The sequence below is a fragment of the Salarias fasciatus genome (assembly GCF_902148845.1).
Source record: "Salarias fasciatus chromosome 23 unlocalized genomic scaffold, fSalaFa1.1 super_scaffold_20, whole genome shotgun sequence".
In the NCBI taxonomy this organism is placed as follows: domain Eukaryota; kingdom Metazoa; phylum Chordata; class Actinopteri; order Blenniiformes; family Blenniidae; genus Salarias; species Salarias fasciatus.
Genome location: NW_021941230.1, coordinates 405,645 through 430,210, shown reverse-complemented (window position 1 = coordinate 430,210; position 24,566 = coordinate 405,645). Strand labels below are relative to the sequence as shown.

Below are 24,566 nucleotides of genomic sequence, written 5' to 3'. Positions count from 1 at the left end.
TTGGAACCAAGAAATCACATTTGAGCAAAAAGTTGAGGCCACCAACCTTCTCAAACAGACATTTTGGTATGTGGAACCACATTGATTCCGGCTGAGATATAAACTGCTTTATCCAATTTATTCTCAACATGCCAACTATAGACTCAAATTCTGGTGCTCTTAAACCTCCAATTTGGTAATCTTTGATAATCTGTGCTTTACTAATATAATGTGTTCTATTTTTCCAGATAAATTTAAAAATGATAGAATTAACCTTTTTTATAAGAGCCTGATTGACATAAAGTGATTGACAAGGGTAAATTAATTTGGATAAGCCTTCAGCTTTAACTAGCAGAATTCGACCAAATATAGAAAGGTCTCTAGTTAACCAGTGATTAAGCGATTTTGCCATGTGAATAATTTTAGCTTCAATATTACACTGGTTTGATGTGGTTCCATCAGCATGTATTGTGATACCCAGATAAGTGACTTGAGATTTAACAGGAATATTTTCAATAATGAGATCTGGACGGGAATAAAGTGGCAGGAGTTCGCATTTTTTCAAATTTAATGACAGTCCAGAGGCTAGTGAGAATGAAGAAATTACCTGAAGGGCTTTTCTGATAATGTCCTTATTTTTTATGAAGATAACTGTGTCATCAGCAAATTGGCTAATTTTATATTCATAATTAAATATGTTAATACCTTTGAGTTCTGAATGATTAATGACTGAATAAGCTAAAATTTGAGTACACAGAATAAACAGTTTTGGAGATATTGGACAGCCTTGTCTAATACCTCGGCCAATTTCAATCCTTTCTGAAATCCCTGTGGAAAGTATAACATAACTATAAATATTGTTATAGAACATTTTAATTGTCTTACAGAATTTTTCTCCAAATCCTAGTTCTTTGAGGGTTCTAAATAAGAAGTTGTGCTCTAGAGTATCAAATGCTTTAAAAAAGTCAAGAAATAAGACAAAGCTCTGAGAATCAATTAAGTTCTTATAGTCTACCATGTCCAGAATGAGCCGAACATGGTTAGAGATGTATCTCCCTTTAATAAAAGCAGATTGATATTCAGCTATTATTTTTGTAAGGATTGATTTCAGACGGTTAGCATAACACGAGGCCAACAGCTTATAATCAGTACATAATAAGGTTATTGGCCTCCAATTGTTTATAGATAACAGATCTTTGCTGGGTTTGGGTAATAGGGTTATTAACCCAGTTTTCATTGTTGGGGATAAGCTACCTTGTATTATACATTCCTGAAATGCTTTGAAAATAATTGTCTTGATATCATCCCAAAAGAATTTCAACAATTCTGTGGTTAATCCATCAATTCCAGGACTCTTCCCATTCTTCATCTCATGAAGTGCCCTGTCTAATTCTGTCATCTTTAACTCTTCTTCCAGTACAGACTGATCATCTTTCTCTAAAATTTGCATTTTACTCTTTAGACTTTTAAACAAAGACTCACATTTATCTGTTTGAAAATTCGATTTATATAATTCTGAATAAAATGACCAGATGCTTCTCCCAATAATTTCAGCATTCGCCACCAAAACATCATTTACATTAAGTTTATTTATTACTTTCTTTGACTGTCTGCTTTTTTCAAGATTGAAAAAATAAGAATTGCTCTTCTCACCCTGTTCGATCCAGTTTGCCCGGGATCGAATGTAGGCTCCATTGGCTTTGGCTGTGTACATTTCGTCTAACTGACTCTGTAGAACTTGGAGTTCATCGTTATCCAAATCACTTCCTTTTTCCAATAATGAGTTTATTTTTTTAATCAGGTCAGTTTGTTTTTTCCGTTTGGCAGCTGAAAGTTTTTTACCTGTGACAATTGCTAACTGTTTGATCTGAAACTTTAACCATTCCCATCTATTTAAGTCAGACATATCTGATTTTTTTATTTCTTTAATCACATTTTTAACCTCTTTTTGAAATTCTGGGACTTGCAGTAGATTATTATTAAATTTCCATACTTTTGTACCAGTTTGAGGGTTACTATGAACTAACAATGACAAACTTATTTCGCTGTGGTCAGTTGATGGAGCAGCTGAAATTTTACAATCTATGACATTTTTACAAATTTCAACAGAAACAAGCCAGTAATCCAGTCTAGAACATATATCGTTATTTCCAGCCTTAAACCATGTATATTGGAAAGTATCAGGGTTTGCCATCCTCCATACATCAGTCACATTTAAATCTGCACACAATTTCAGAAATGTATCATTAAAACGCGGCTGCAAACCTCTTTGGGGCTTTCTGTCCATCCATGTGTGAGGAGCTACATTATAATCTCCACCTATTACTATATTGTCTATGTGGTATCTTAATTTCCAAATGCTTATCAATGAACTTAAATTATCCACAAAGTTCTTATTCAAAACCTTGTTGTTATATCCGTAAACACATACTAAAATATAACGTATTCCATTTATTTCTACTATCAGCAGTAACCAATGCCCTTCTGGATCACAAATATGATCAATGACATTTCCTTTAAACCGATTAAATAAAACAAGAACACCTGCTGAGTGTGATGTGCCATGTGCAAAAAATATCTGATCTCCCCATTGAGTTTTCCAAAAATTTTCATCATCCTTCTGAGAATGAGTCTCTTGTAAAAAAATTATTTCTGCTTTCTGCTCTTTACAAAAAAGAAAAATAGCCTTACGCTTCACACTGTTTTTGATCCCCCGAACATTAATTCAAATAAAAAGAACAGACATTTTCTTTAGGAAATTAGATTCCTACTATGCACAGAACAGAGAATATCCTGCAGGAGTGAATATGTTGTCCTTCAAAGCTAGATTAATTCAGCAACCAACAACTTTTTTTTTTTTGTCTCTCAGCTCACCTGGGGTAAAGCCATTTTCCTTAGGTTGAACAATCACGGATCAACTCTTTTGCCTTCAATTAGAGCGTAGCCTTCTCTGAGGGAAGCTTTTTTCCCGTTCCTGCGAGCTTTCTCAACTTCTGGCCAGAGTTTGGCCCGCGCCTCTCTGTCCTCCCTGGAGAAGTCCTCCTTGAAGCGTATGCCCATCTCTTTGCAGACTTTGGCTTCTCTTGATCTCCTCCACACTTCGTCACGGGTGGTGCGCAGCGCAAACTGGATGATCACTGGTCTGGGTAACATATTAGTGGCAGCATCGTTTCTTCTCCCCAAACGATGTACTGTATCCACCGTTTCACGCAGCTTGTCTACTGACACCGGCAGAATACGGGTGAGGATGCCGATGATTACCTCCTTGGTTTCCTCTCTTTCTTTCTCAAGGCTCGTCCATGCTTCACATGTACGCGTTTCCGCGTCCGCTTTGGAAGGTCCGCGCACCACCGATGCGGACGCGCTTTCTCCCATACTACATTTTGAGCTCAGCTGTGCGCGTCTCATGCAGGCGCGGTGATCCACGCAGCCTCGAGAAGCTTTTCCGGCTCTACAGACTGTTCATCTGCTCCTTTATTATGGATTATTTAGAGAAAATTAAGCACATACATTGTCAGTACATTATCTTTAAGTATTAAAGTTTATTTAGCCTTTTTTTTTTTTCTGTTTCTGAATCGCGGGGCGGCGCCGGAGCGATTAGTTACTTTTTCACTTCTGTCTGCGGACCTTCTCCTCCTCCAGACAGTCTCTCTCTCTTTCCACGAGTTTTTCACTCTTTCGGTGTCTTTAAGTGGAGCCATCAGGCTGGAGCTCCGTCTACTTTCACGTTTACCGTCATGTTTTTTTTGCTATGGCGCTCTGGCGCAGGCGCACACTTCCGCGACCTGCGCGCAATGCGCAACGCGGTCTCAAATTCTGGCTGCTGCGCGGACGTCCGCGGATCGGTCCGCGCGGACCCTAGCGGACAGGAATTCATGACGATTTTTACGTCACGTGGACCAACGCGCAACGCGCACCCACGCGGACATGTGAAGCATGGACGGGCCTTCAGGGAGACCGATGAGACGAAGGTTCCACTTCCTCTTATAACGAGCGTGATCCAAACACATTTGTTTGAGGTTGTCGTTTTCTTTCTGAAGTTGAGCCATTTGATCCTTCACTTTGCTAATTTCTTCTTTATTTTCCTTCACATTTTGCATAGTTTCCTCCATTTTGCGCTCGAACCTGGTCAGGCGTACATCTTGGTCATCAAATCTCTTAATTAAGGCTTGAACAGCCTCGAGGATATCTTCATTTGATGCTCCACTTTGGTTTTTGTTCTCTTTTTGATATTTTCTTTTGAGCTTTTTGGGGTTAGGACTTGGCACTGGTGTTTTTTCATCGGCGTTTCTCCCTGGTCCCTCTTCCATGTTTTCCTGGTCCTCCGACACGTCCGACTCACCCGCGGCTGCCATATTACTGTAGTCGTGTTCACTCAGCATGTCAGCTCAACAAAAAGCTTCAATGTTGCCAAAAAACGAATGAAAATCAGCCTTTAGTCCAAGTTCTCTGTTCTGTGAAGGATTAGTTAGCTGTTGGCTTGCTTTTTTCAAATGTTTACACATTAAGGACGAAGAAAAAGTCTTAATTTACCAGCGCCTGCAAAAGTTCGTCTCCTCACTCCGCCATCTTGGTCTCCCCCCCCGGCACTGTGACTTTCAAGTGACAATTTAGCGCTGTTAGAGGTACTGGTAATGAATATGTCAGGGCACATTGTACACATCATTAAAAATGTGTAACATATTTATGGTGGAAAATAAGTATTTTTAAGGTTGTAAAACTCTTTTTAGTTACTTTTTAGTTACTTTTAAACACTTTTCCAGTGCTCTCAATAAATAAAGGTTGACTGATTGAACTCCCCTGTAGCCCTGATTTCAGTCTGTACTGATGTTATTTTACAAACTCTAGATGAAACCGACCATTTCAGTTCATCTGCATCCACATCACTGAATCTAACTACTAACTAGCCATGGAATGTTATCCATTGTGCACCAACGCAAACACCAAAGTATTTTTTCAATGCCTATTTATTTCATTCAACAACAGCCTGCAAAAAATAAAGTGGCTTAAAGCAAATACAGACATTCTGATATGATCTATTATTCAGAGTCAAGTTGGAAAAATTAACGTGCTTTCACTCAGCACCTCAGAACTGCAGTTGAAGACAAAGAATTAAGTTAAAAATACATACTGATGCATAACACCACATGCATATCAATACAAAAATAGCCAATTATATCATAGGAAAACAAAAAAATCCCCTTTGCAATATGTAAACAATAATATCTGCAAAACGCACATCAAGAAAAAAAAAACCCAAAAACAATGTGCAATGTGCTGTAGAAACGCACAATGAAGATAAATGTGCACGTTTCAGAATAAAAAAATGCAAAATATAACAGAAATAGTAACTCTTTGCCATTCGCGTGCCTCTCGCTCTGCAGTGTGCACCCAGTGGATCATAGATCCAAGATGGCTCCTGCAGTTATGCTTAAAGATGTCTCCCAGCTGGATGATGCCTCAGTCACGTGTAACATATCACTGGAAAGCTTGCGAGACGTAGAACGTCAACAAACTTTATTTAAACTCCCAAAAATAACAACAAGCCCACAAGATGGCGACAAGGGGCAGCACATCATGACGCTCTTTCACTACTCCAGAGGATTATGAGGTTAGTTTTGGTCAGAGGAGCGCGGATAGATGGAAAATGACCACAAAATGGTAAGGAAATAAAACATGTTGTGTTTGGTGTGAACAGCTTTGAGATTTGGTGAAGAAGTGTGTGAGAAACATGCGATCTGAGGTGCTGCTGTGAAATGTGAAGCTGGGTTTTGGGTTTGTTTTGCCGCTGACGGGAGCTGGTCGGCTCAGAGAAGATTCTGCCTGGTGTCATCCTAAAGTGGAGATTTTCTAGTTTCATATGAGACCAAACATGTTGGGGTGGAGCAGACAGATCTCTGGTTCTGTAGCGTTTTGTGTCTGGAGGTGCGGTGAGGGGTGCGTGTCGAATCGTTGCATATGGATTTTAAAGTTGTAATAGAACAAATACTCGGTCATCAAAGTGCAGCTGGAGCCTCAGTTAGTGAGATCCAGGCTTCTTTTTTGAGACACAATTGAAAGAAAACATCCTCACAGCACTTTAGTCACTTTTTACACATGTTGAAGTGGCGCATGCAGCTGGACCCAGCACAGGGTCCATTGGGCCGAATAATGCGTGAAATAATGCAAATATCTCCACAACTGGAAACTGTTCTTCTCTGCCGTCTTGTTACTCATCAGACCAGAGTGGTCGAGAGGCACTGACCTGAGCGCGGACGCAGGAGAGAGAGCCGAATGTTTTGTTTTCAATTCAATGGAACTTTATCAATCGCTGGAACGTTACAGGAATGGTGCACCACTGCAAGGAAAAATTTGTAGGAAACCCCACCAAAAGGAACGGAGTAACGCAATGTTCGGTAACGGAAACGGAGTTACTGAATTAAAAAAAGAACGCGTTACGTTATTAGTTACTGGAAAAAGTAACGCCGTTACTACCCAACGCTGGCTGTGACAAACTACCAGAACCAAGAAGTGACGAGTTACAGGAACCAGGAAGTAGTGACAGACTGCTGCAACCAGGAAGTTACTGACCAGTTTTTTTCATTAACCTGTGATTGAAGTTTAGCCTTAGTCCAAAAAGGTTCATTGGTCTTCCCAGTTATAATCCAAATTGAAAGTTCTTTTCCAAAGACCAGAGTGGTATTTTGTTGTTTACTTTGCTGGCGGTTTTGGCAGCTGTCAGCTGTCTTCCTCAGAGTGTTTGTCACGTCATGTTGTTGTGACGTATCTTGTCAGCTGATTTATACAGGTTTTGGCGCTACTCTCCCACTAGTGGAAGCGGGAGAACAGCGCCATCTGCAGTCCGACCTCTTGAGTACAGCATCCCAGGTGTGTGAAAGCAGAAAGGCCCCCTCATCCCGGTTCACTGTCTCGGGGGCACGTTTCCGAATTTCAATAGCCTCTTTTATCCAGCGTCGGTGTTTGTTGTCTTCTGTCCCGATGACTCTCGCTCCATCCCAATCCATAATGTGATTTTCTCTCTTGCAATGATCTGAAATGGCCGACTTGAGTTGTTCCTGTTCAGCTTTTCTTTTTGTTGCTCGTGTTAGTGCTGTTGTGGTTTCTTTCTATCATTCTGTCTTGTGTTCCTTTTTTCACGTGCTGAAAGTCCTTCCTGTCTCTCCAATGTATGTTCTGCTACATAACTTACATGGAATTTTGTAGATTATATTGCATTTTTGTTCTGGTTGTATTTTGTCTGAGTTTTCTATGTGGTTTTACTGGAGTACTGATGTTATGTTTTTTCATTGCTCTTTGTATTTTCTCTGTGATGCCCCTGATGTATGGGAGGGTTACCATCGCGCTGCCCTCCATCCGCTCTCTGTTGTTTTCTTTTGGCTTGGGTCTCTTTTTCTTCTCCTGAACCTGCCTTCTTCCTTTTTGTATTGCCCAGTTGGGGTATCCGCATTGTTTGAGCGCTTGGATGATGTGTTGTTCTTCTTTTTTCCTGTCCTCCTCGTCCGTGATTATATTGGCCCGGTCAAAAAGTGTTCTTATTACAGAGAGTTTGTGCGCTGTGGGGTGTTCAGATGTCCATCAGAGATATTGATCGGTGTGAATTGGTTTTCTGTAAATGTTTATTTTTATGCTGCCGTCCTCTTTGTGGGAAATGTTAATGTCCAGAAAATTTATTGCATGGTTCTCTTCTTCCTCGTGTGTGAACTGTATTTTTCCAGTGGTGTCGATTGTGTTGAGATGTTTTGTTAATTCTTGTGTGTGTCCTTTTTTTATTTTCTCCAAGATGTCATCCACGTACCTCTTCCACATAGTAAGTCCACATTGAGCTGGTGCAGTGTTGATGGCCTTCTCCTCCAGATCCTCCATGAAAAAACCACTCATAATGGCTGAGAGGGGGTCCCCCATGGCGAAACCCTCTTTTTGTCTGTAAATGTTTTGTTTGCACTGGAAATATGTTGACATGGAAACAAAATGTAAAAGCCGGGTTATGTCTTCTACTGTCAAATTGGTGCGTTTCTTGAGTGTTTTGTCCGTCCTGAGTTTGTTTTCCACTATGTGCAGGGTATGCGCTGTTCTCCCACTTCTACAAGTGGGAGAGTAGCGCCAAAACCTGTATAAATCAGCTGACAAGATACGTCACAACAACATGACGTGACAAACACTCTGAGGAAGATAGCTGACAGCTGTTGAAACCGTCAGTAAGGTAAACAACAAAATACCACACTGGTCTTTGGAAAAGAACTTTCGATTTGGAAGTTTAGCCTTGCTTTGAGAACTTCTGCCCTGAGTGAGGCTCAAACTCATGACCTTCACATAATGACACTGATGCTCTGCCCACTGCCTGCTCCTGTTGAGCTCCTGATGAACATATGCTAGCTGCTAACCCAAACCCGAAACCTAAACACCCTGATGCCCTGAATGAAACTGAAAAAAACACCCAGACTCCCTGACTCAGAACAGTGTGAACAAGCAAAGGACTGTTGTGGATCCACCTGCAATTAAAATCTAGACATCTGGTTGAACCCTGTGAGCCCCTCCCCCACACTGTGACCTTTACTCCTCCGGACACAGAGGTTGGACTCACCATGAAGCAAGGCACCTCTCCTCGTTAGTATAGTGGTGAGTATCCCCGCCTGTCACGCGGGAGACCGGGGTTCAATTCCCCGACGGGGAGTGTCTTTCCTTTTTGCGGATCACAGCCGACTTCCTCCAGCAGTCATCAAGCCGGGAAGAACAGCAGAGTGGAGATCTGCTGGAAACCATCAGATGGTGATCAGCTGCTTGTAGTGAGAGAGGAACGTCCAGAGTGGAGGGACTGTCATTCAGGAAAGAGGGTTCCTTCTGGATCTTTATCTGGTTCTGAGTAGATTTTAATCCCAGGTGGATCCACTACAGTCCTCTTTGTTCACACTGTTCTGAATCAGGGAGTCTGGGTGTTTTTTTCACAGTATCTGAGTTTTTGGGTTCGGGTGGCAGAATTCTCGCCACGCGGGAGGCCAGGGTTCGATTCCCAGCCAATGCAGCAAATCCTTTAAACTGAGAGATCCAGGTGTTCAATGACAAGGCAGTTATCTGCAGGATGAACAGCAGAGTCGAGATTTGCTGTTCATGATCAGCTGCTTATTGTGAGAGAGAAGCACACATACTGTCATTGAGTAAAGAGGGTTCATTCTGGATCTTTTTCTGTTTCTGAGTAGATTTTAATCTCAGGTGGATCTATTTGGAGAAGGCGTTCGACCACGTCCCTTGCGGTTCCTTGTGTGGGTTGCTCCGGGAATACGGAGTCCAGGGCCCCTTGTTAAGGGCCGTCCAGTCTCTGTAGGACCGGAGTAGGAGTCTGGTCCGCATTGCCGGCAGTAAGTCTGACCTGTTCCCGGTGCATGTTGGACTCCAGCAGGGCTGCCCTTTGTCACCGGTTGTGTTCATAATCATGATGGACAAAATTTCAAGATTCTGTCCGTAAAGCCGGGGGCCAGAGGGAGTCTGGTTCGGGAACCACAGGATTTCATCTCTGCTTTTTGCAGATGATGTTGTCCTGTTGGCTTCATGGAACCCGGACCTACAGCATGCACTGGGGCGGTTCGCAGCCGAGTGTGAAGCGACAGGGATTAGGATCAGCACCTCCAAATCCGAGGCCATGGTCCTCGACCGGAGGAAGGTGGCTTGCCCCCTCCAGGTCAGTGGAGAGATTCTGGCCCAAGTGGAGGAGTTTAAGTATCTTGGGGTCTTGTTCACAGTGGGGGACGGATGGAGCGTGAGACTGACAGGCGGATCGGTGCAGCGGCTGCAGTGATGCAGTCGTTGTATTGGTCCATTGTGGTGAAGAGGGAGCTGAGCCGAAAGGCGAAGCTCTCGATTTACCGGTCAATCTACGTTCCCACCCTCACCTATGGTCCTGAGCTTTGGGTCATGACCGAAAGGACAAGATCCCGGATACAAGCGGCCGAAATGAGCTTCCTCCGTAGGGTGGCTGGGCGCTCCCTTAGAGATAGGGTGAGGAGCTCGAAGTAGAGCCGCTACTCCTCCACATCGAGAGAGGCCAGCTGAGGTGGCTCGGACATCTGGTTAGGATGCCTCCTGGACGCCTCCCTGGGGAGGTGTTCCGGGCATGTCCCACTGGGAGGAGACCCTGGGTGCATGTTTATTACGCACAAGGAAAAAAAAACGAAAATATGTGGTTGTTCATGTGGTTACACTCATTGAGACAAAGATGTTGTTTTACGCAGGACTTGTACCACTTTTTTTTTTTTTTTTGAAGCTCGATTCTCCTGTTTCTCAGGCCTCGTTGGCGCAGTGGGCAGCGCGTCAGTCTCATAATCTGAAGGTCGTGAGTTCGAGCCTCACACGGGGCAGGAGTTTTTTACAGCACAACCTGAAAGATTACTTCACTTCCAAACATAGATAATCCAGCCATGCATTTTCAATTTGTCTGTTAAGGTACCCCATAAAACGTAAAACCTTTCAGTCACTCACCAAGTCATTAACGCAGCAGGGCGACTCATGTTCCTTGGTCTCAGAAGAGTTTGGCTGACTGTTCAATCAATGTTAACACTGGCAGTGAAACCCCGAGAGAGCAGAACAGAGGGAATGATCTTGAGGTTAGAATAAAAATTAAAATTAAAATAACCCCAATCTAATAACTTTTTTCAACAATCACATGACAGTAGCAATGATCATCCTGCAGCGAGCCACAAACACATATCAGCTGCTAACCCTAACCCTAACCCTAACACCCAAATGCCGTGAATGAAACTGGAAAAAACAAAAAAGACCCAGACTTCCTGATTTAGAACACTGTGAACAAACAAAGGACTGTTGTGGATCCATCTGGGATTAAAATCTACTGAGAAGACATCTGGTCCAACTGCTGAACTCTGAGCCCCTCCCCCACTCTGTGACCTTTACTCCTCCAGTCACACAGGTTGGACTCACCGTGAAGCAAGGCACCTCTCCTCGTTAGTATAGTGGTGAGTATCCCCGCCTGTCACGCGGGAGACCGGGGTTCAATTCCCCGACGGGGAGTGCCTTCTCTTTTGACGGATCAAGGTTGGTCTTCTTCCAGTCCATCATGACTGTTGGAGCTCGGCCCTGCAGACTTCCTGGAGTGTGGCGGTCTTCAGAGCAGGACAGTGTGACCAGAAGACAGAGAGACAGAAAACAACATTAAATACAGTGACGGACAGGAAGCAGTGCAAAGCAGATCCATTAAGAAAAGGTGGCATTCGTCATCAGGGAATTGAACCCTCGTCTGCTGTGTGACAGGCTGGGATGCAAACACTAGCATGAGACCATGGCCCAGAGACCATGGCCCAGAGACCATGGCCCAGAGACCATGGCCCAGAGACCATGGCCCAGAGACCATGGCCCAGAGACCATGGCCCAGAGACCATGGCCCAGAGACCATGGCCCAGAGACCATGGCCCAGAGACCATGGCCCAGCAATCTGTCCTCCCCACCAACAAAGTCTTGGTCTTTTGGTCTCACCTGATGAACACACATGCTAGCTGCTAACTTGCTCCGAGAACTTCTGCCCTGTGTGAGGCTCGACCTCCTGACCTTCACATTATGACACTGATGCTCTGGCTTCTGCCAACAACAGAGCTGAGCTGCTCATCCTGGACATGACTGCCTGGTCATTGAACACCTGGATCTCTCAGTGACATGAACAGTAGGAAATTTTCTGCTGCCAAGCTGGAGGCTCTGCAAGTAGTGATGGGTGACTGGAACCGAGAAGTTGTAACAGACTACCAGAACCCGGAAGTACTGACAGGGTTCTGGAACCAGGAAGTACTGACGGGGTTCTGGAACCAGGAAGTTGAGACAAACTGCAAGAACCAGAAAGTAGTGACAGACTACCAGAACCAAGAAGTGGTAACAGGATACAGGAACCAGGAGGAAGTGACCGGTTCAAGTATATCCAGCCTATACTTGCCACCGTGTTTTGGAGGGCCTGCGGTCTGCAGCTGGACCCTACTCGATGGGTTACAGGAACCAGGAAGTACTGATGGCTGCCACAACAAGGAAGACGTGCACTTGGTGATTCAGAAATAGTCCTGCGCTGTGATTTTAAAGGGCAAACTTGGGTCACTGTGGTGAAATAATCTGAGGTCAGGTTTTGTGACTACAAAAACTGGAGAGACAAACTTTGGACATTGGTGTCCAGTGCGGGGAGGCTATGTTCTGTCTGTTAATCACCCTGCTGATAGGTGTCTGTCTGCCCGTGACCTTATAGAGCGTAGTGACAGTATTGCTAAAACACCCAGACTCCCTGATTCAGAATAGTGTGAACAAAGAGGACTGTTGTGGATCCACCTGGGATTAAAATCTACTCAGAACCAGATAAAGATCCAGAAGGAAGCATCTTTCCTAAGTGGCAGTCACTCCACTCTGGACGTTCCTCTCTCACTACAAGCAGCTGATCACCGTCTGATGGTTTAGAGCAGATCTCCACTCTGCTGTTCTTCCTGGCTTGATGACTGCTGGAGGAAGTCGGCTGTGATCCGTGAAAAGGAAAGACACTCCCCGTCGGGGAATTGAACCCCAGTCTCCCGCGTGACAGGCGGGGATACTCACCACTATACTAACGAGGAGAGGTGCCTTGATTCACGGTGAGTCCAACCTCTGTGACCGGAAGACTAAAGGTCACAGTGTGGGGGAGGGGCTCAGAGTTCAGCAGTTGGACCAGATGTCTTCTCAGGGAGGAATTTTATGCTTGTGTGAGCATTGGTGGTTCAGTGGTAGAATTCTCGCCTGCCACGTGGGAGGCCCGGGTTCGATTCCCGGCCAATGCAGCAAGGCTTTTAGTCTGTCTCAGCTGGAACAGTTCATGTCACAGACCCAGATGTTAACCGACAAGACATTCATCTGTTCATAGTGAAGAGTAACATACATAGTGGAGTCACTGACATTTAGTAAAGAGGGTTCATTCTAGACCTTTTTCTGTTTCTGAGTAGATTTTAACCCCAGGTGGATCTATTTGGAGAAGGCGTTCAACCGTGTCCCCCCTGGTGTCTTATCGGGGGTGCTTTGTGAGTACGGAGTCCGGGGCCCAAGGGCCGTCCGGTCTCTGTATGCAGCCAGGTGCCGGATGGGGTCCGGTTTGGGTGAGGATTGGGTGAGGAGTTCAGTCACCAGGGAGGAGCCGCTGCTCCTCCACATCGAGAGGAGCCAGCTGAGGAGGCTCAGCACCTCTTCAGTATGCGTCCTGGACGCCTCCCTGGGGAGGCGTACCGGGCATGTACCACCGGGAGGAGAACCTGGGGAAGACCCAGGACACGCTGGAGAGACTGTGTCTCTCGGCTGGTCTGGGAACACCTTGGGATCATTCCAGAAGAGCTCGAGGAAAGGATTAGCGAAAGGTCCAATCTGAAGGTCATGACTTTGAGCCTCAGGGCAGAATTTCTTGGAACAAGATTAAGCTTCAATTTCATTAAAAAAACAAACAAACAAACAAACAAAAAAAAAAGTAAAAAAACTGCTAAGTGACATCCTGATTCTGGTGGTCTGTCACTACCTGGTTGTTCCTGTAACCCGCCATCACTTCTTCCTTGTTCTTGCAGTCCATCAGTACTTCAATCAAACTTAAATCAATCAATCAATCGTTATTTGTAGAGCACTTTTCATATTCATAAAAACAACGCAAAATACTGAACAGTAAAAACGGTCATAAAAACAAAAAAGAACAAAAACCGGACCATCGATCAGTATTCACCACACGCACGCACGCAGACATTTTGCACAACAGAGAAGACATGGCATGGTGCTGAGCATCATGGGAAACACCACCAGCGAAGCCGCCCACACCAGGAGAGGTCAACGGTCATTAATCCTGGGGCTCCAGCTCCCGACCTCCAACCCCGTCAGACCAAGGGAACCCACACACCAAAGTGTGGAGCCCCCCACGCCAGCCGGGACCAGAAGACCCGGACACAGTAACCCCAGCAGAGGACCGGAACCAACTCCCGGTGTGACTGACCCCCCTTAGGAAACACTGGAGGTAAACAGCAGAAAACTTAAGAGGATATTATACAAAATTAATGTTAAATAATAAGATTATAAAGTAAAAAGTAAAATAAGTTAGAAGTACGTCACAAAATAGAATGAAATAACACAAATAATGATGGAACGAGAGGACGATGAAAGGTCCGTTAAAAGCCTGATTAAAAAGGTGTGTTTTTAACCTCCCTTTAAAAACATCAACAGTTATCAGAACCAGCGTGATCACTTTCCGGGACACAACGGGGCCCATAGGCACCCCGGTCACCAGAAAAGCCGGGTGGCACCAGCGCCGCAGTGCCATTATGCATTTAGCACTGACCCTCACCCTTCGTGGGCCATGACGCACAGGATTCAGCCTGAGGGAACGCACCCACAGCTGAAAATCCCTCATGGACAGACGGCCGAGCCGGACTACAAGGATGGCTGAAGCCATCAGACACAGTAGTCAGAGGCACAATCTGAAGGAGACCAGATTGTGCAGGATGAAGCGTGAGAGACAAGCTCTGAAAGCGCTCACCCCCGCCGCCGACAGACGGGCTGTGAAAGACATCGAGTCGAGTGATAACCCCAGGAGGATTATTTTCTGCACTGGAGATAACACTCTTTTCTGAGTTTAACATAAAACCCAGGTCGCTCAGGTGTTTTATGAGGGTGTGTGTTTGCACCATGGCATCCTCTCTGGACCGTGCCAGGAGGAGCCAATCGTCCAAGTACGTAGCCAGCCTGATGCCCTGACGCCGCAGCGGGGCAATGGCTGCTTCGGGACAACGAACAAACACTCTCGGGCTGTGTGGTGTCATGCTGTTGTTTTCCCTGTCTGTCACACGGCAGACCGCAGTACAATTCCCTGATGAAGAGCACTTAATGGATCTATGTTGCGCTTTTGCAGTTATCACTGTATTTTAAATTGAGAGATCAGAGGTGAGAATAGGGAAGAAATAAAGTGATTTTCAGATTAAAGGTCTGTCAGTCAATCACAGACTAACTTGGATCCACATCACTGGATAAGCTTTGCTTCTTTTTTTTAAGCAAATTCATTTTTCAAGTTATGTTTTAAAAACACATTTTGTCAATCGAAAAACACTAGCAGTGATGATCGTCCCGTTAACATCAGAGGTCATCAGGACAGCTGGGTAGTGAGCTGAGGGAAGGTCACTACTGATGGTGCTATATGACTGATTAAATAATAAGTGATGAATACGGAAGTGGTGATGGACAACAGGAACCAGGAAGCAGTGACAGATTACAGGGACCAGGAAGTTACTTCCCAGTTAATTTTTTAAACTGTGATTGAACTTTAGTCTTGCTCTGAGAACTTCTGCCCTGTGTGACGCTCAAACTTATGACCTTCACATCATGACACTGATGCTCTGCCCACTGCCTGCTCCTGTTGAGCTCACCTGATGAACATATGCTAGCTGCTAACCCGAAACACTCAGATGCCCTGAATGAAAAAGAAAAAAACACCCAGACTCCCTTACTCAAACAAACAAAGGACTGTTGTGGATCCACCTGGGATTAAAATCTCCTCAGAAACAGAAAAAGATCCAGAAGGAACCCTCTTCACTAAATGACAGTAACCAGGGGCGGACTGGGGGGTAAAAGTGGCCCGGGAGACATGGACAGACTGGCCCACTTCATGCGTAGTGTGGCAACCATGTGGCAACCAACCAGCCAACAACACAAGTTTCATGTTCCTGAGTTCCTCGCTGAAAAAAGAACCAATTTGGACCACAATTGTATAATAATAATTAACCTTAAGCTTTAAGTAGCTTACCTTAAAACAATTGCAGGTATATTATGATTTTATAGCATGTTGGTATAATAGAATTTAGCTTACCTATTTGCCAGTCTGTTAGTGACACCACCTGTCTATACCATGAGTCAACCACTAGAGGGCAACTTAATTGCAACAATAAGTTCATTTCACAAAGTTTGTTTTATTTAAAAATAGATGAACAATATAGATGTAAATATTATTTCTATATATATTATAGATAAATAAACTACACAGCAAGCAACGATACAAACAGCTATATACTATCATGTGATAACTTATCCTTTATATAAAATAAAAACTGTGCAGCTACTATACAAACAACTATACACAATAATACAATATAAAAAATTATAGTTAGTTATACCTTAACCTTTGTTAGTCAATTGTGTTAAAATGTTCACGACCATCCACAATGTGGATCACAGTCCTCTCCGGGTCCCCTCTGGAACACATGCAGGCCTTTATGGGTGAGAGACAAAGCATTACATTAGCTATAATAACACATCATCCCATCCTGAAACCTGGGTTAAAACTAATAGGTCACATTGTAAATGTTAGTTCAAGAGTCTGTAACAATAAGTCATTCACTAATTTAAAGATTGGTAAGTAGCTAAGTCACACGCTAAAGCAATGTGAACAGAAATATTCCCGGATGTCGGTGGCGATGGCGACCTTCATATAGTATTGGATGGTGGTGATGATGTAGTTGATGGTTGTTTGATAGGAAAGTGACAAGGGAACCTCTACCTCCTCTTGATCCAGAGTCAGACTGACGGATTTGTTTGGTTTTTTCTATATTGAGAGTGAGGTGTTCCTTGAGACAGACATCATATTTTCCAAGTAAAAGAATGATCTCTAAAAAACAGCCATGATCAATAGTCTCATCATCTAAGGTGTGTGCTGCTTCTGCCTGCTTTCCTCTGTGACTCAAACCCCTTTTGCCGATGAGCTTGATCACATCTATGATGCGCTCCAAAACTTGTCGCCTCCTGTGGACTTGCTGTCTGTGAAGTGACATCTGAGGTCCCACGACAAGGTCCTTCATGGTCTTTTTAGGAGGACCTGAGAAAATATGCCTCGGCACAATTTCTGTGACTGTCACTTCTCTCATGCTCATCGACTCTCAGGTGTTCGTGGGTGAAGGTGGTCACGTCAGTGATAAAGGAGCTGCTATCTCAGCGTTAGCATAAGCCATGCAAAGAAAGCAGAAGAGTGTTTTGGTTTGTTCATTATATGTCAGTCATTTCTGGTTTGTTCCATCAAACAAAATGGCCTCTGCACTACAGGGCTGTCTGCCTTCTGCTTGTGGTGAAAATGGAGGAAGAGGTCTAAGTCTGGCTTTGGCCTTGTGAAATAATCAACTGATGGGGGGAACCTGACTTCTTGTCCTTGGCCTTCTGTGTCAGCAGCAGGGACATCAGACTACAAAAATGATTGGCAATGTGAATTGTTAGAGCAGTTTTAGTGGTTTACTATCAGCAGCATTTGATATTAGCATGTGGGTTATGGTTGGGCAAACAAGCATTATTGTCATCAGCCTTACCGTAACAAGTCTGGGATTCACTTCTCTGTCCACATCTGGGTTATATTTAATCTAGATAAGAGATTAATATTATTAATTATGCGAGTTTACCAATCATCATCATCACGCATCATCATCGGTAGGTATTTTACATAAAAAAGAAAAAAATAAATTCTGGGATGGTATCATGGAATTATTCTGATAGCAAACTTGTACAGACAAGTAAACAATTCATTAATTTATGGTAATTAAGTATTAGAGTCAATTAATTGATAAGAACGGGTTAATTTCAACCAGATGACAACGTGGCTACAAAGGTGAAAGACCCCATCCCATCATAATTAGCAACAGCACAGCCAGGTTCACATCTACAGGAAATGTCGCTGTGCTGAATTATCTCACTTTAACCAAATACATTTTCATCAAAGCATCAACAAGTACCAAACATAACTTACTTGCCGGTCATGAAGGGATTTTCTCTTTTTGTCCCTGAGCTTCTCAGCGCCACCTTTTCGTTTTATTTTGTTTTGTTTTTCTCCATATTTTGCGCATGCTTGCATCCATCCAAAGTTGCCGTCAGATGTCCGTCTTGGCTGTGTGTGATTGACAGGTGACAGCAGCTGCAGAGTGAGGGAGTGGGTGGGACGTAACCGCCGCAGGGATGAAATGTGATTGGCTATCAGCAGCAATCCCAGGTAAACCAGCCTATGGCATCAGGAGCTGTCCAGCTGACAGCCCAGCCTCCTTGTGGAGCGGACCATAGCGCTGTTGGCGGGGTCGCGTCAGACTTTTTTTTTTTCTTCTCGTGGTCCGACCGGCCCACTGAGGCAGCGGCCCACCGGGAAACCTCCCGGTGCTCCCGATGGCCAGTCCGCCCTTGACAGTAACTCCCTGTAACTTTGTACTTTTACTACTACTTGACTTGCAGTGTTGTTGTTTTTACTTCATAAAGCCAGGCCTCCTCACTAGCCAGTGTTTATCAGTGTGATGGAGACACCTGTACTGTAATCTACAGTAACTTTACCTGATTTATTTCTATACTCAGTTACAACACACTCTTACAGGTTTCTGGAGGCGTCAGTTTGGCACAGATTCATTTATGAGTTCTTCTTTAACACCTACCTTTGTTGATGCAGCTATCTTTGAGATAAAAGTTGTAAATCCACTAAAAGTCGACGCTCCTCTCTCTGACTGATAAACACTCAACAGCAGCCGCTCTCCTCAACTCTGAGGAAGGAGCGAAACAGCGCCCCCATTTTTACGCTAGTGGTCAACACGAGTATTGCATCCGTGGTGTTATAGCACTACCATAGAGAATGAATGGGAAACGGTTTAGGGCCGTTTAGCTAAAGAATTCTGGCCTGCCACCATGGGTCAGGGTTCGATTCCCAACCGATGCAGCCGTCCGTTTCATTGATGCAGATGTGGCTAAAAATGTAGGTCTCCCAGTGACTGTGGCAGAGATCCAGGAAGCCATTGTTGAACTTCAGAGCAATAAGTCCCCTGGTCCTGATGGCTTCAGAGTTGGATACTATAAAATCTTGTCAGTTGGTGGTCTCAAAGAAAACCTGAATATCCCATCTGTGAGTGTGTGGAGACATTTTCCATTTGGATATGGATGTTGTGACTGCTGGGAGAGTCTAAAGCCCCTTTCACACTGACCAAAAAACCCGTTTAAACCCGCTAATTAATCGGGTCCTCATGGCAATGTGAAAGGGTTCACTCGGCATGAGACCCGCATTTTCCAACGCTGCAATTGACGCGGGTTTTTAGTGGGTTGCTACTACTGGCTTTTTAGTGGGAGGGGAGAAAGGGAGTGTGAAAGGCAGACGCGAGTCGACGCGGTAATTTACGTGATGATGTCGACACAGCGTGGCTACGTTAGCATGCTAGTTGTTGTTTCTAGACACAGCGTGAGATTTCCGTCGTCAGATGACCCAGTATTGGCAAGATAGCGAGACCAGAGAGCTCCTCTGGATCCGTGGGGAAGAGGAGATTCGTCTACAGGTAACGCAAACTGTGTTCCCTGCATTGTTTACTTTCACTTTGCTCCGTCGCGCTGATGATGTCATCAACGTGGGACACTGTCAGCACTGGAAAACGCAGTGACGCGGCTCGCCAGCAGGAGGTTTAGTCTCGGGCAGGCAGTGTGAAAGGACACAAAAGGCGATTAATAGCGGGTCAAAAACACGGGTCGACCCGCTAGTTGAGTGTGAAAGGGGTACAAGAAGACTTTAAACTCCCGTTTTGAACAGCACCACACTCCCCAGATAACTGCAGGGCCGAGGTCTCCCAGTCAGCCATTGATCTGTTAATAGTGGTGGGTTCAAACTCCTTCCCCACTGCCATTCCTTTCACATGCATATATTCACCTTTTTCAGGAAGTGCTGCTGGGCGGCGCCATTTTTGAGAGCAACTTCCGGTTGGCTGTCTTTGCACTGCAACAACATTGAGTCCTCTCGCTATTTTAGCTGCTTTTAACTGTTCTTTTTGGCGATTTGAACATGTTTGGCATCATTACGCTGTCCGTGGAGCCACAACAACTGGGGAAAGATGAAGCTTTCTCTCTCTCGGAATTGTTTGGAGCATGGAAAGGCTAGATCTGAATGCTGCAGACCAGCTTTTACAAAAGACCACGTCAGCACCTTCCAGCTGGATGTCCGAGACCAGATCCTGATGAAACAAGTCCTGAGAGTCTGCAGCTCTCCCCAATCTATGGGGAGAAATTATCCATGGAAATTAGAAGATGACTAGCTTGAAAGTAAGGTGTGGGCGGGTGTGTGTTTGTGATGTGTACTTTTTATAAAGTGTTTTGATATCTGTACACCACGAATTGCATTCTAAAGTTTGGTATGGTGAGTCCTGCTGTGAAGGACTGATGTGTTTGAGCTGTGGCATTTTCTTTTCCTGTCATGATGCGGCACCACCTTTTCAGGATGATTGATAAAATGACCTGATCAGTGATAGAACTGTCACATACTTTTTTTGTTTACATTTTACTTAAAGTAAATAAATGAACCTATACTTTAATCAGATATGCAAAGGTGCTATTCAGTTACATATTTCAGGCAGTAGTGTGTAATACAAATGACCTATTACTTAGTAAATTATGACATTACAATTTTGAAGTAACTCGCCCAACACTGCAGCATAGTAATTTGGCACACCAGATTGAGATTGTGGATTGTGTTCAGCCACACTTTCTTCATTTTGCAGTAACTCGTCAACTCAAACACACATTATAAGACATTCAATTTTACACTGTGTGGATTGTAAAAGAAGAAAAATTAATTTTATTTGTCATGTAGAACTTTTGTTAAACAAATTGTTTGTCCTGCTGTATATGACCTTTGATATTTAAACTGCACCACCTACTGGACTGTTCAAGAATTGTCAATTCAGTAAAATATCACTGCTTTCTGACTGACTGTTTTGTGATCTTTCAATAATTCATTAATACACGACTACATTATGACAGGAAACAATTGACAACAAGGAATAGAGAACATTTAAATTAATAGCTTAGCTTTAAATTTCAGAAAAGAACTAGACTCATAAGAAGGTCACCTCCGTCAGTCTGCCCCAGGGCAGCTGTGGCTACAGTAGGAGCTTACCACCACCCAGGATGGAGAGAATGGATAATGCAATGTAAAGCGTCTTTGAGTGTCCTATAAAGCGCCATATAAAACTAATGCATTATTATTATCATTATTATTTTGAAGTACTATTTTTTATCACATTTCATTAAAAAAAGAATGAATGATATTATATGTCAAGCCGAAAGATTTATGGCCCCCCAATAAACCCCTCCCCTCGCCATTTGTCCACCATTTGTCCAGCGTATGTCCACTGCGCATTTGTCCCCCCCCCCCCAAACTTCCTTCCGTCTGAGGTCTTTTGAAGTTTTTACGACGGGTTAGGTGTTGACACATCTGAAGGGATGAGAAGGAGCCAGACAGACGGTTAGAGGGGGGTGTATTTAAATTGTACTTAGAGATGGCGGAGAAACGTGTTATGAAGAGCCGAGTCATCCTGGTAGTTTCGGCGGGGTAGAAAGAAAGAAAGTCAGGGTGGAAGATGTGAAAGACTTTTTTATCATCTCAAGACACCTATACTCTGCATAAACCGGCTAGGATACATTTTCCAAGGAACAGAGTTTTTGTTACAAGACCTCTCAAACAGTTTCAGGCAGACCTTTGCGATATGCGAGCGTTAGCGGATGAAAATGACGGGTATAGTTATTTACTCACGGTCATCGATGTGTTTTCGAAATTAGCGTACGTGCGAGCTTTGAGAAAGAAGACTGCAGCTGAGGTGGTGTCTGCCTTTGAATCCGTCTTTCGCGAGAGCCAGACGCCTGAAAAACTACAGACTGATGCAGGAAGAGAATTTTTCAACAAAAGTTTCAAGATTCTGATGAGGAAACACAACATCATACATTATGCCACAGCCAGTGATCTAAAAGCCTGCGTGGTTGAAAGATTTAACCGAACGCTAAAGACTAGAATTTCACTGCTAAGAACACTAGACGGTACGTGGAAGTCCTACCAGACTTAGTAAAAAGCTATAACAACACTCACCACAGCAGTATAAAAATGCACCCGGTTGATGTGACAAAGGGCCTTCAAGTGTTTCACAATCTGTACGGTATGCCTACACCACGAGACAAGAGAAAAAAAATAATAAAGACAGGATTTAAGGTTGGCGATGTTGTCAGAATATCCAAGTTGCGAGGGGTCTTCGATAAAAAAATACGAACAGAGTTTCACGGATGAAGTATTTACGGTGTCAGAATGCATTGTGCGTACTCCGCCGGTATATAAACTCAAAGATTATGACGGGGAAGTGATCGAAGGTTCATTCTGTGAACCGGAGCTGCAGAAAGGGAAAAAATAGACTCATTAACATTTAACTCATTAGCATTTCTCAATCATACAATTTTCAAACAGTCTGTTAGATATTACATTTTACTACAAACAGATATGTCCAGGTGTCTGTAGCACTTTAGATGGTTATATGACCTTTTTAAAGCTCTCCAGAGGTGAACCTAAAAATTATGATCTAAACAAGAAACTCAGGTTTCATCTTAACATATAAAGCAGACAATCAAAAGTGTTACTATTTGTGACCTGAAGATAACCAAATCTGCTCCTAACTTGAAATTTTAAGTTACTGCTCTCAAAACTTTGAAACATGTCGTGTCCTTTGTGATAAGCATCGTGAAATTCTCTGATATTTCCCAGTTAACGTGATCAGTGGAAAACCTTCACATCCACCCAAATTCTAATATATAGATCTGAAAATACAACTCAAAAGGAAGGAAGGTTTTTAAAAAAGTGTATAAAATACAAGAAAAGGTATAAATGAATAGTAAAATCATTCAAAGACAGAGTCTCATTCTAAATATTCAAAATAAAGCCACACAAACTTGATCAGGAAGCGTAGACACGCGCTTGAATAAAAAACAGAATAACTGGTTGATAATTTTCACAAACTCAAATTCAATTTTCTGTATAAGAGACAATAATGATGTTGTCGATGTACGCCAAACAAAACCGAGTCAGCAGGTCATGTCAGCTTTGAAAGCTGCTGTCTCACAGCTGCAGCGTAGACGGTTGGACTGTCTGAAAAAAACAGACAACGTTAATCTTGTAAAGCGATATTGTTGGTCACAGAAGGTGAAACTAAACAAATCCTATGTATTCCTCTGTACAGCAGAATACAAATACACAACTGTGTACCATTTCGCTCTGGCTGGTATTGATACTAAGATAGCATTAACATCTGGTACAACCGGAGTTAAAGGAATGACGCTGAAATTTATTTATTTTTCCTCGGGTTCAGTGCAAATCTGTACTTCTTTGTTCCTGGTTTCAAAAATGGGGTTTATTGGTGTGGTGTTTGGAGACAGACATGACACTCCTCGTTTCAGCAATGATTGAACCACTGGCCTGATCCCCAGTTCTTTTTCCTTTAATAAGAGATACTGTTTAACACAAACAGGATATTTCGCATAGTTAATTGTTGCTTGATAAGGTTCCACAGCCAGCAGTCCTACATGATTTGCAAATACAGATTTTCTTCTCCTTTCGAACAAATCCACAGAAACATTACCAAAGAACACAATATGACAAGCCCTTGTAAGAGCAGCATTATATAAGAACAAAGAAAGAACAAAATAAAGTGCTTAGTTTAAGAAACAAATACAATCATCAGCTTTACATTAGCTTTTCCTGCAGCAATTTCTTTTCTGAACAGTCTCAACCAGCTGCACAAGAAAACAGAATATCAGCTCAATTTACATTTTCTCACTCTTTTTCTACTCTGACAGACAGTAATCACTCTGTACTGCAGTTTGCTCCACTGTTTTAGGTGGCGTAAAGATTAGTTGTGCGTCAACTCTTGCCTGTATCTTGTTTATAGCACTCCCTACATATAACGTGACTCTGTAGCTCGTCTGATACTTTAAAACTGAACCATCTCTGAATTACTGAGCCACTGTTTTTTTTTTCTTTAACTGAATGGGATTTTTATTGGGGTGTTGTTTGGGACACACATGGCACAATGACTCCTCGTTTCAGCAGTGATTGAACCACTGGTCTGATCACCATTTCTTTTTCCTCTGATCAGGGATACTGTTTTAACAAACAGGATATTCCGCATAGTTAATTGTTGCTTGATAAGGTTCCATATCCAGCAGTCCTACATGATTTGCGTGCTGCGTCCACAATTTAGATGGAGCAGACGCTCAAACTGACGGAGGTTGTAACAACACATCCAGCTGAATGAACCTCTGCTTTCGTTGTATTTTGCAGGATTTTAATGAACAAAAATGCAAGGTGTCCTCATCATACGACCAAACAATAACATTTTAGTTGCTATCTTCATCATCTGGTTGTCTATGAAGAAACTGGTAACAAATGTCAAGCATTTTAGTCCCAGTGATCACTTGTAACTGCACTTTGAAGTTTTTACGATGGGTTAGGTGTTGAAGAGATGAGTAGGAGCAAGACAGACGGATAGAGGGGGGTGAATTTATATTGTACTGAGAGATGACAGAAAAGCGTGCCATGAAGAAAGTCAGGGTGGAAGATGTGAAAGATTTTTATCATCTCAAGACACCTGTACTCTGCATAAACCGGCTAGGGTACATTTTCCAAGGAACAGAGTTTTTGTTACAAGACCTCTAAAACAGTTTCAGGCAGACCTTTGCGATAGGAAGACGGGCTCACCGTCTGATGGAAAAACTGTGTACCGACCGTTTCATTCCTGCTATTCAATGTTTGTTAT

At 43.3% G+C, this 24,566-nt stretch overlaps 1 long non-coding RNA gene and 5 other non-coding genes across 6 annotated transcripts; 4 read left to right on the top strand and 2 right to left on the bottom strand.

The window, feature by feature from the left end:
* Positions 1–8,578: 8,578 nt before the first annotated feature.
* trnad-guc (transfer RNA aspartic acid (anticodon GUC)) lies at positions 8,579–8,650 on the top strand. The gene has a single exon. It is a non-coding gene; the product is annotated as a tRNA-Asp (tRNA).
* Positions 8,651–10,255: 1,605 nt separating this feature from the next.
* On the top strand, positions 10,256–10,328 carry trnam-cau (transfer RNA methionine (anticodon CAU)). Its single transcript has one exon. It is a non-coding gene; the product is annotated as a tRNA-Met (tRNA).
* A 598-nt stretch (positions 10,329–10,926) lies between these two features.
* trnad-guc (transfer RNA aspartic acid (anticodon GUC)) lies at positions 10,927–10,998 on the top strand. The gene has a single exon. It is a non-coding gene; the product is annotated as a tRNA-Asp (tRNA).
* Positions 10,999–12,494: 1,496 nt separating this feature from the next.
* On the bottom strand, positions 12,495–12,566 carry trnad-guc (transfer RNA aspartic acid (anticodon GUC)). The gene has a single exon. It is a non-coding gene; the product is annotated as a tRNA-Asp (tRNA).
* A 130-nt stretch (positions 12,567–12,696) lies between these two features.
* trnag-gcc (transfer RNA glycine (anticodon GCC)) lies at positions 12,697–12,767 on the top strand. Its single transcript has one exon. It is a non-coding gene; the product is annotated as a tRNA-Gly (tRNA).
* Positions 12,768–16,137: 3,370 nt separating this feature from the next.
* LOC115383808 (uncharacterized) lies at positions 16,138–17,863 on the bottom strand. Its single transcript, XR_003930760.1, has 3 exons — positions 17,732–17,863; positions 17,298–17,348; positions 16,138–16,213 (listed from the first exon to the last, which is right to left on the bottom strand). It is a non-coding gene; the product is annotated as an uncharacterized LOC115383808 (long non-coding RNA).
* Positions 17,864–24,566: the final 6,703 nt, after the last annotated feature.